Below are 11,998 nucleotides of genomic sequence, written 5' to 3'. Positions count from 1 at the left end.
AAAATCCTCGAGTTGATTAAATTAAAAGCTTAATTTTTGGAGAAGCATTTGATATGAAACCACTTTCACTCGGAGAAATTTCCATTTCATAAGAACAAAATACAATCCTTTCCACGACTGGTTTATGGATCGATTACAGTACATCAAAAAAAGGCAAATAGATTGATCCATACTTACAAGCCGCATACTGCATGTGCATTTGCTGTTAGTAGGATTAATAATAATATCTTGATAGTAGTAACAGTATGCAAGAAGCTTACCAGGATAAGGACCTGCCCCAAACAGTGTACAGAATAACCAGGCAGTGATTAAAAGAGCAGATGCAGTACGGCGGGAAGTGCTGTGGCTGCCTAGGGAAATTTTGCACGTGTTTCCCTTAAACTGTAACTTCTGGGACTTCTCTTTTAATGTGGCTTCTTTGATCATTTAATTTGTTTGCGCTGCTCCAGCAGCAGGCTTGGTGCTTTTGGGAAGTTGTTCTTTTAGAGATGTGATTTAGCAGGCTAGGGACTTAAGAGCAGAGGAAGAAGCAAGGTTGAAGGCTTGGAGGCAAATGCAAACGAATTCACAACTGAGGTGGAAGAAGGTGGCACTGCTGGTAAACTTTGCAGGAGAAATAAACATCCCTGGCGTGATAAGTGATGCTAATCAGGACAGAGCAGTCCTCCGGCAACATCTGGGTTGCTTTGTAAGCTGGATTCTTTTGGAAAGCTCGCGTACGCGTATAGCCACTGGGAAGGTCACGCATTCACAAACCCAGAATGCAGGTAATATTTTCATTTTGGGACCGAGTACTAGAAAGCAGAGATTCTGGAAAGGATGTAGGGGCTCTTTTGGATGAACAAATGTATGTGACTATGAGGGCTGATGCAATCCTCGGGCAAATAAGCAAAGGACTCAGGAGGGAATGATGTCACTTCTTGGTGCGGGATTGCTGAGGCAGCCTCTGCACTCTGCGTCCAGCGCTGCTGCTCAGCCTTCCAGAAAGGATGCAGAAAAATGGATGAGCAGTACAAAACCAACCGGGAGACTCATTCCCAGCTCTGGAAATTCTGCCTCACAAGGAGAGACAGAAAAGGCTCTTAGGAGTCTTTTCTAGCTTAGCCAAAAGAAGGTTAAGTAATTCCACTGATATCTGTAAGCATCAATATGGGGAGAAAATTTCTGATGGTAGTCCTCCATCTGGGAAAGAAGCCCCAGCAGAAAGGAAGACGCTCAGACAAGGTACCAGGAAAACAGTTGACCTTTCACCAGCTGCTCCGCGGGAGCTGTCTGTCCCCATCTGCAAGTGTGTGTTGATCCCTCTTTCCCTGGGAGACAAGCTCCCGCTAATGAATCATCTCACCGTTACTGTGGATCGCTGTAGGTAAGAGCATGAATAGGGGTGATTACCACAGGGAAGCTGACCTGCGGTAATTTTTTCCCTTGAGGTGAACTGCTCAGATGTTAAAGTCCATAGAAAGGTCCAAGGGCTGTCAGCTGAGGCTAGACACATTTGGATGAAAGATATGATGCATTTATTTTTAACAGGGAGGGTTAAATCTTTAGGTCAAGCTATCGAGAGATGTAGTGGGTTCTGCATTAGTTGCAGTCTTTTAATCAAGACTAGATGCCTTTGTAAAAGAGACACTAATCGCTCAAACAGAAGTTACAGGTTCAACACAGAAATTCCTGGGTGAAATTCTATGGCCTGTTAGGCTAAATGGTCGTAATGAACCTTTTCTGGCCTTTAACTCTATGGATCTGTGAGAAAGGAACAGAGAACTGAGAGGTAACCAGGAGCTACGCAGTTCAGATTGGGGAGTGCAAGCACGAGGAGATTAAATTTGGTGGAAAAGGTGAAAGGAAGCTACAAAGGGACTTGCCGGTGAGCTGGGCACAGAGCTGAGCTTGGCTGCGGCAACTTGGGGCACATCGGAAACGCTCTTGGGAGGATCTGGGAAGTTCAGAGAGCGAGGGAGGTTCAACTGAGGCAAACGGCAGAGACTGTGCTCGGGAGGGACAGGCAGCTCTCGAAGGAGAAAATTGCCCCCGCAGCATCGGGAAGTGTCACAGCGGACCAAGGGGATTAGGATGGGAAGTGATTTGCCGGCTCTGACAGAGAAGGGAGGAGAGAGTGATTTGGGCAGAAAGGTGAGACAGCCTCGGGGGAGACCGTGCAGAGGCAGAAAGTGTGAACGGTGCGGAGGGAAGTCGGCCGGACAGGCTGAGGGCTTGCAAGGTATTTGCTCTGCAGAGACACGGAAGTCATCGGAGCGTGCGCCTTCGTTCGGGTACTGCACACTTGGCTCCCGTAGCAGGATTACCTGATGGCACTATGCCAGTGTCATGGAGGGAAAAACTCGGCCCCTCACATGGTAGAAAAGCGGTGCATTCATTTTTAACCACTCCATGACCAAAAATAAATTGTACAGTCATCCTATTGCAAAATACCAGATTGACGGCAGAATAGTTAGAACTCAGCAAGTTAGGTAATTTTGCACTGAATATAAATGAGAGTTACAAGATAAATGACATTTAGTGACATTAATTAACTGATTAAATTAAACCTGATATTTTAATCAGAATTTGTTTATGCAAAGCTCTGGATAAAAAGAAATGGAGTTTAACCTAGTTACTTTTAAAATTCCAGTTACCATAACAACTTCTTGTGATATCAATTAAAGGTGGTCTTTTCTTTACATTATTTTTAGAACTTGAGTTACCATAACAACAGAACGCTGCTTCATTTGCAAAGAGTTAAAATATGTTGTTGTTCTTTGGGAAACAATCAAAATACAAGTGGGAAGCCAGGAATTAATACCCCAGAATGGCTGCACAAGCAGCATTTTTCAAACACCTCACTTGTGGCACGAGAGACTGATGGATCTTCTCCAGTGTGACAGGCTCAAGATGATCCTCGGTTGCTCAGATCAGAAAGAGATTATTTATCAATTGGAGAAGAGTGGGGCTGTCAGGCTCCAGAGGTATTGTGAGCTGTCAGATCTGCCAGGAAAAATGATGCAATAGCAAATAAATTCACCTGCCCTCAAGTGCTTCCGGAGGGCTGCCAGGCGAGCGCCTCCGCGAGCGGCGGCAGTGACCCCTCGCCTTCACCCCGGAGATCCCTGCTGGGAAAAGGAAAACGCTGAAGGATCGTTGTGAGGACTTTCTCTCTCCACTGTGCTGGGCTCTTCGCAGCCGCCTTGCAGGTCAGTGCTAGCATCCTTCTGCTCTGCCTCTGGCTGGTCCTCGTCTCCTGTGAAGTGTTTTCCCTCGTGCAGAGGGAACACCTGGCGAAAGAGGGGGCCCTTGGCATGTGCTGCCTGTGGAGTGGCCTGGATGAAGCTCGTCTCCCGGCCCAGCCCCACAAGCACCCCAGGAGCCAGAAGCGTGAGTAAAGTTACAAGCCAGATGCATGGCGGTGACCGGGATGCACAAAGGGCGCCCCGTACGTGCGCACGCGTGTGTTTGTGCGTGTTCACCACAGCGTTAGCTAAGCGCTTACACCTGCGTCACTGTGGTCCTGGGCCCGATTTTAGCCAGGGTTTTTGCCCTGTGCTGTATGAGAGCAACATAAAGGCTGCTCTGACTTGCCTCCAAAGGGCACAGTGCAGTGACTAGAAAATAGCGGCACATCGTGGGCCTACACGCTGTGCTGTGCTCACACCTCCTGCTCCCAGCCACCTCCAGCTGTTGCAGGTGTGCTCTCTGCAGGGTCTGCGTGGCTGGAGCTTTCCTCTCTTGTGCAGAGGTGGATCTTCAGGATCCCAATTACTTGTGCGTAGAGCAAGGGAGGGCACTTAGAAACCCTTCAGCCTTCAAGGAAAGTGCCTTGAAGCAAGCAGCAGCCCCCAAAGCACTGGAGTGAGATGCTTCTTGCAGCCAGCTCTGCTAGGCAGTCTTCATCTAAGGCTCACATCTGCTCTAGGAAAGATGAGCATCAGCTTCTGTCCTTCCCACGGCGCTGGCCATTGCTATGCAGCAGAGAAACCCTGAGACACAAATGCAATCCCTCTTTCTTCAGCTGCTGCTTCCAGCAGGTCTGTGGGGCTGGTGGTACTGCAGGCTGCCATCAAACTGGAAAACGAAGCTGGATGTCTGAACGCACAAACTGCCCCTCTTGCATACTGACTGCAGAGGAGAAGGGGAATCGCCCTGGGTTTCTGTCACTGCATTTGGCTACAGGAAGAAAGGCAGCTATAGCCATATTGCATTATTCTGCAGTGACCTTTTGTCCAGACAGAGATGCGCAGGCAACAGCCTGAACGTAGGAGCGGCAACCCTGCATTCCCAGTTTGATTGCGGTCCTCTTCCTTAATGAGGTTTTAAGAGGAAGAGGAGGAGGGCACACAGGGGAATTTGCGTGTGCTCCTGTGTCTGGGGCTTATTTAATTAAAAGACAATAAAAATGTCAGCTGCTGCAGGTTACAGGCTGGATCCCCTTCCGCCACCCCCGTCTCCCTTCCTTCAGCTTCCTCCTTCCCAAGCAAATAAATAAGCTGGGGGGGCAGTTTGGAGGGACAGGACTGCTGCAGCTTGCACTGGTTTGTGCAGGGCTGCGCGGAAGGGGTCGGGGCAGACTGCCTCTGCCCTCGACAGCGGCTCTGCAGCCGCAGCGGGTTTCTCTGCAGCGCTGCTTTGCTAGCCGTGATGCCGGGACCGCTTGCCCCCAAGGAGGGTGGCTTGCAAAGCCAGGCTTTTCTAGCGGCAGCCACCGCAGGGCCAGACCCAGCTGCTCCCCACGGCTGCCCTGACTCACTGACCACCTCGGGTCTGCCGGAGGGTCTTCTGCGAACGCTCCTTGCCCGTTTGGGCCAAAATGGGCTGGGCTGGAAAAGGCCAAGTATTTTATTGCGGGCTGCTCTGGGCCCAGCTCGTTGTCCCCAGGCAGGCCAGGGTCTGCGCGCACACCGGGCTCCTCGCTGAGCTTTGCGCGCGCGGCATCCTCGGCGGGGGCAGAGAGCTGTGAATCGCTGGTGGAGCAGCGCTGCTGCAGCGAGGGCAGCAGCACGAACGAGCCCGGAGAGGCTGCCTTCCACCTCCTGCAGCAATCCAAGTTTCTGGGAGAGCAGGAGGAAAACCTTAGGTTCGCCTCCCGCTCCCCGAGCCCTCCTCGCGTTAGACCCTCCCCAGCTGGCCCTCCCTGCCCCTGGGCCACCGCCTGCAGTCCTAACACTTGAAGAGCAACCAGAGTAAGATCTCATCTCAGGCTGCTTTCACCAGCTGGACGTCCTTCACGAGGCGAGTCGGTGTTTTGGGTGGTGCGTGCTTTGGGGAAGAAGGTGCTGTGAGACAGGCGAAGGGCAGGCTGTCAATGCCAGGAGCGATTAACTCGTGTCCCTGCACTCACGCCGCGGAGGCCGGCAGAGGGACCTGTGCCCAGGGGCCACCGTTTCACCTGATCACACGGCTCCTGTCCGCCCAGGGCCGTCAGAGGACGTACGCTGGAGCTGGGGCACGCTCTCCCCGGCCCAGGTGACCGGCTTCGGCGTTAGCTGGTTAGGGAGCCAGCCGCGAGCAGAGGTGACCCGCGTGGGGCTGGCACGCGGCCCCTGCTGAGTCCCCTGCCTCCGTGCACAGCCAGATGCTCCGGCACGCTGGCTCCCTGCGACTGAAAGCAGGGCATTTTCCAGAGGCTTCGGAAATCCTGTGGTAAATGACTGTGGCTGTACGCAGAATAGCTGGCTTATTTATTGCGGTAGCGATAGCAGTAGCGCTCACAGCGTTGCTTTCTGTGGGCCTGGTCTCCGTAGGGTCCTGCTATGTGCTGATCTCCACCGCTCCTGCGCGCCTTTCCTCCCGCGTCCTCTCGGCAGCTCCTAGGAGCGCTAGCTGTATGGGGAGAGCGGATTGTTTTACCACAGCAAAAAGGAAAAGCATGAGAAGGGGGAAATAAATGTATTGACAAGTGAGACGAATAAATGTTCCTCTTGCCTGCACTATACAGAGGTGTTTGACATACCAAATTATGACATAACTGTAGGAGTAATGGTTGCAGCTGTTGCCTTTGTAAAATGATCTGCAATACCACATGCTAATAAGTAAGGCAACATGTCTAAGTCATTTTATACAGTGCCAGAAGACTAATCCCATGCCATGCAAGCACAGTGCCAAAAGTGGTCATATCACAGCAGTGGGATCAGTCCTGGAATAATCACATCCTTAGGAAAAAATCCTCTGTGTAATACAATGAAATCCCACTTAAACAAGTCAACCTTGTGAATCTATTAGAGCAGCGTCCCCAGAGTGCTGCTACCGTAGCTCGCTCATAGCACAAAATGGAAAGCTCATGTGTAAAATGAAGACAGGAACAGAATATTTACTCAGGTGAAAACAGGCTTCCTTTGGGAATCCTAATGGGGAGAGAGACAGAAGAGCTGTGATTGCCGTAAGGAGGATGTTGAAACCTAAAATCGTGCGTCTGCAGCTAACCTGTCAGCCCAGTCCCGCGCCTAAGACGTAGAGAGCGCTCCTCGTCTTCTGCGGGAATCTTCTTTGGGCTAAGAAGGGGGATCATCCCCCTAATCTGAAGAAGTTCAAGCCCTTTTTGCATTTTCTGGTTCATACATTCCTCCTGAATAGAAACAGGATGTCGGGATGTCCTGAGACAGCTTTGTAAATCACAGGTTTTAGACGCACAAAATCTGGATTATTTTTTCCCCTGTGTACTTTGTATTAACTGTGAACATCACCTGTAAAAAAAAATCCTTTTGACAACTTGCTGCTAAGTATCACCGCAAGTATAAATCTGAGAAATACATGAAAGCTGCCTATTTATTGGATAATGAGGCCGGCCTAGCTAAATCAGCTGTGCAGCACAGACGGATGTGATTTCCCTAATACCTGGGGCTTAATAACTGCAGTATGTTAGGGCATATCTAAGCTTCCAAATCATGGCAGGTTATTCTATAGCCATGCAGAGCATTGTGAAAGTGTATTTATTCCTCTTCTTTTTCCCAAAGAGTGGTATTTATTACATTTATTTGCTGCCACAAAGCACAGGAGGAAGTTTATGCATACGCCTGCAGCCTGCTGCTCAGACGTGCTCAGGGTATTTTGAGCAGCTGCTGAGCTTTCCATTTGCAAGCAGAGCTGGGGGATTCGGCCCCAGCTTTCCTGGACCTCTGCTGGAATTACGAAAGTTGGGGCCAGACCACTCGCGTGCCTCCCCTGCTTTTGTCCAAAGCGGTAAAACATCCCCTTGAGTAGTTTCCTGGGCACAGAGAAGCATGTGGCCACCAGTTCATGGATACTTGCCCTTTGCTGCTGGTTGCTGGCAGCCTGTTGCTTACCAGGTGGTTGATAGTTCAGCTTCAGGGTAGTTGCAATGGAAGAGGGTACTGCTGTCAAGCAACGGCTGTACTCGTCTCCCGTTCCTCTCCAGGTCAGGCTGGCCAGGGCACAGTACATGGTTATGGGCGATGCACGGCTAGGGACTCTCGAAATGGCCTGGGATCAGCAGCTGGACTGATGGTCACGTCCTTTGCTTCCTTTCCCTCTAGTGCTCCAAGTCCTAGACAAGGATTTGGGCAGGACCCGGAGGCAGGACTGGAGTAGGTCTGGACTTCTTTTCACCCTGAGAAGTTCAGCCTCTCTATCCATGGCCTATCTGCAGGGATTGCATGGCAAATCCATCCCAACTCAGTGAGTAGTTAGAGGACAAGCAAAATCTCTCCCTTGTTTTTCCCCAGTAAACTTACTTACCACTCAGCAGAACCTGTCAGCCCTCCTAGCAGGGGTGCACGGAGTCCGAAGATGGGTGAGGGGGGAGTCCAGGGAAGGGGGTGTGGAAGGCAAATGCATTCCCACAGAGCTTCAGCACGCCCTGTTTCCAGTCGAGGTTTGATAACGTGTTAAAGTAACAGGTGATTCAGGACAAAACTTTGGTTTTTGACAGAAGATATTTTAGCATGAAGGGAGAACCAGCTAAGGCCGGCTCTGGCTCCTTCTGCCTGGAGCTGGGCATAGCTCTCCGAGCAGCTAGGTGGGGTGAGGAGCCATAATCTTCCCGTCAGCGCAGGGGATGCTACTCCATATCACAAGGTATCCTTGTGGATACGACGCTGCCCGTATGTTACCACCACTCATGCTGGAACAACATGGTCCTTAAAAAAAAAGACAGTGACGGCATCTACCACAACCCCTTTCATGAGGGATTAGTCATGATGCTTGTGAGGCCACAGCCACCACCGTCATCTTCCCACTGTTTCTTCTTTGCTCATGCAAAGCGCAGGACGGTTCCCTAAGCAGGCGGAGACGGCGTGTTTGCCCGGTGAGTCATGCAAATTCTTTTTTGCCCAAGCAGCTCCTGAATCATCTATACAGCTGCATGGAGTTTGGTGGAAATTTCAGGCCTCTTGGTAGTCCTACTGTAGAGATGATACTGCTATTCCAGAAATTCCCCAAAACAGATGGCCTCTGCGGACCAGAAGTCCTATAAATGCATTGGAAGTACGTTAATCGGTTTTGCATGCAGTAAATACAATTTATTCAGGATGGAACATTCTGTGGTTTAGTCACTGAAAACAGCTTGAAATTATTTATTGGAGAAAATTTTTGTTTAGGGGCCAAGACAATGGCTGAGAAAGATCGGATCATTTTCAAAAGCGAATAAATCTACCCATACAGATTTTCTTTCTTCCTATCCCTCTTTCCCTCATTACTCATTTTTCTGTCACTTTGTCCTGTTGTCTTCATTTACCATAGCTTTTCTCAAAGCAAATTTTCTAAGAGAATGTCAGCTAATTAATTATTGTTTCCACATCATTTTTATTCCAGACCTTTGACCTCTTGGCAGCTCTGCAAAGCACTCTGATGCATTCCACATTTGCTCAGTAAATATTTCTTTCAAACAATAAACTGAGAAACAAGGGAAAGAATGCATTGTCTTGAAAAAAAGAGGAGGGGAGAGAAGAGATGGAGAACGAGAAGACACAGGCCAAAATCACCGATCAGACACTAAACACAGATCAATGTGGATGACATTAGGTCCCATGAAAAACAGAGCGGTCGACTCTGTACTTATTAGATAGCAGAAAGGAAGATGCCAAATAATACTAATCTGCTATTTTTTATAATTCACCTCCTTTCATTGGCTTTTTTTCTTCGACTCCCTGTGGAAGTGCACATGCTCCCTCTGGAGCGGCGTCACTTATCTTCCCGCGGGCGCAGCGGTGATCATTCCTCGCTGAGGCTGACGCGACACCGCCGCGCTGCAAATCAGCAGCCGCTGTCGTTCGCCAAGTGATGCGTGGAGCACCTGCCTTTGGCGGCCCGGTGAGCGTCTCTGCCGGCTCCCCTCCCCGCCTGCCTTCAGGCCCTGCCCGGCGAGCGTGGACTCCGCTGCATTGCGCCCAGGGTGAGGGCTCGGTGCCCGCTCCAGCTCTGCTCCGGCTGCCGGCCTCACGCTTCCTTCTCCTCCTCGGTGGAGGTTACCGCCGGCTCCGATTCACCCGCCAGGCAGGTGCCGGCCCCGCTCTGTCAGAGGATCCCAGATCAGCGTGCTCTCTTCTTCGGACAGGATTTCTGGCAGGATTAATTTGACTAGATCTGCATTCAGAAGTTCTTCAAAATCTGGTGAGGCTGGGAATATCGACCCTGCCTGGTTGAAATCGGTCCTGGGTCCCTGCGGCCTTGAAGTATGTCCGGCACTGCTGCTGGCAAGCTGCAGACTTCTTTTGCTTTTGTGTTTTGCAGGAGCCTGCGGGGAGGAGGGAACAGCACAAGAGTACGAAACAAGGCTCACACGCTGCGGTCACAGTGGTCAGGCGGTGTGCGGAGAACGGTCTCTCAGCCAAAGCACGGCCCGGAGCCAAGCTTTCTGGATCCTTTTTGTCAGTTCTCCTACACATCTCCTGGAGGACTTTGAAGGAATCATTTAAGCTAAATTGGGCATTTGCATCCAAAAGAGCAACCAAAGTAGCTTCATTTTCAGAGGTGCTGAAAACTTACAGCTTCTGTTCAAACAAGAAAGGTTGGTTTTTTATACAGCCGGAAGTGCCGACCCTTGGAGTCCCACTTGCCTCGTGTGGTCTCTGTCTCTTTTGCCTTGCTCTCCACATCTGTAGGCTAAGGAGAGCAGCACTCTCAGGTTCTCGGTAACTCAGAGGGCTCGGAGAGAGTTAATTCACTAATGTGTGCAAAGTGTTGCGAGATCTCAGATGGAAGGCACTATATAAATGCAAAGTATTATTTTATGAAGATCAGTTAGTAGCACTTCATCATTTCAAATGGCACCAATTATACACAATGTACATTGATATATACACTCTATTTTCATAAAGTGCTGCTGCATTTGATTCAAACTTATTTGCAGTCTGATAACTACATGGATATTAATAATGCCAGGAAGAAGAGAGTTTTGCATAGTTTATCATTTGTTAAATTATTTTTCCTAGCATTATTTTGAATGCACTGGATGCCAGATCCACTGGCCTGTGTGCTGGTCTGTGCGCAGAGTCTTTGGACTGTTCTGGTGACACAAAACGCCCATAAACTCTTGTGTCTGTTTGGCATCACCAAAGTAGGGGTGAAATAGCCAAAATATATTTGCCGATGAACATGGCCTTGGGCAGGTTCAGTCTATGAATGGTGATAGGTGAGATTTTGTTTCATCCTTTGTAGCAGACTAATTCCTTAAAGAAGTAACTAAAGCTTTCTGTAAATGCAAAGCCTCAACAGACACTTCAGATTAAGATCATGCATATAATCTTTATCCATTTTCAGTATACAATAGCATAATTTATCCAGCTCCAACAAAAATTTCTAGGGATGCCCCCCCACACACAAAAAAATGTTCCTGTAGCTTTGCCAGCCCTTTCTTTTTCAGACTGCAGGTGCATATGGCATCACTTAAAAAAAAGATACCAATCATACGACTAACGCAGAAGCAGTGTGCAAATGTCTATGTCCAACATTGATTCTTCTGACAACACACTGGAGGGCAAGCCACGAGTTTTCTTTCATCCCCTCACCTCCGTCTCCATGAGCTGCCTCCCTGTTCCCCGCAGAACTCCCAGCCTTTGCAGTGCCTTTGAAAGTCTTATGATAGTCGGTGCTTTCTCTTTTCGCCCCTTGGTTGGTGCGCTGCAGAGAGGAAACCCTCAGGCGTCACGGTCGCAGACCGCAGCGTGTGAGCGTGAGCTGATGTGTCCCAGTGGCTTCTCTTCTGGACATGCGCTGGCTCTGGGTGGACGTAGGTGGGCCCCGTCCACCTGCATTTAGCCATGTAGACATGTCTGCTGTGGTCTCCACGTTGCTCACAGCCTTTAAAGCGTGGTGAAACAGCACCCGGCGTCAGAGGTGGACCAATCCTGCAAGTCACCTATCAGCATTTTCCTGCAGTCCAGAGCCGCTCTCCTGTCTCCTGTCCTTAAAGAGCAGGGACGGGAAGGGGAAGGGCTCCCGGGGGCCTCTGCGGCCGCACGCAGCACCCCGCACGCGGCTCCGTCTGTGCCGGAGCGGGAGGCAGCGTGGAGATCATGCTCACGTGTCTCGCTGAAGCCTTCGGCACTGTGTTCCTAAGGACACGGGCAGCAAGGGCAAAGGGCGCTGGCACCCCATGATGTGAACTTGCAGTTCACTTCAGCTCAGTCTCTCAAAAGCCTTTCATTTGCCTACGTAACATATCGGCTTTCCCGCTACCTCACACGCAATGTAAGGGAAACCATTCGCTGCTCTGCAACCTCTCCCGGTGGTGCAGGCCGTCCTGGGCTTCAGAATTATCTGGGAATATACAAAGAGAGTGTGTTTTCAAATGAATGTATTTGCATCAGGCTCTCTCTGTATTGGAGAGCTGAGCCTGGTCTATCTGAGGACAGCTGCATAATTTAAGCTATTCATGGAAATATCTGTAAGATAAAGATTTTTGGACTTCCCATTTTTTTCTCAACCATATTTCACTCCCTCCCTTTGAGTCCATGCCAGCACAATGGGTTTAAATATTTGATAGTAAGAAAATTGCCATAATCTGATGGCAGGAAAATGGTTTTAATTAGCTTATATTTGAGATTAAGAC

At 49.7% G+C, this 11,998-nt stretch overlaps 1 long non-coding RNA gene across 1 annotated transcript; it reads left to right on the top strand.

Moving 5' to 3' along the window:
* Nucleotides 1-808: 808 nt before the first annotated feature.
* LOC135328886 (uncharacterized) lies at nucleotides 809-9,225 on the top strand. Its single transcript, XR_010390047.1, has 3 exons — nucleotides 809-1,366; nucleotides 2,694-3,191; nucleotides 8,761-9,225. It is a non-coding gene; the product is annotated as an uncharacterized LOC135328886 (long non-coding RNA).
* Nucleotides 9,226-11,998: the final 2,773 nt, after the last annotated feature.

This window comes from Dromaius novaehollandiae, chromosome 7, assembly GCF_036370855.1.
Source record: "Dromaius novaehollandiae isolate bDroNov1 chromosome 7, bDroNov1.hap1, whole genome shotgun sequence".
NCBI classification, from domain to species: Eukaryota; Metazoa; Chordata; class Aves; order Casuariiformes; family Dromaiidae; genus Dromaius; species Dromaius novaehollandiae.
The sequence above is the reverse complement of the archived record's forward strand: the minus strand, read 5'-3'. Positions and strand labels throughout refer to the sequence as shown.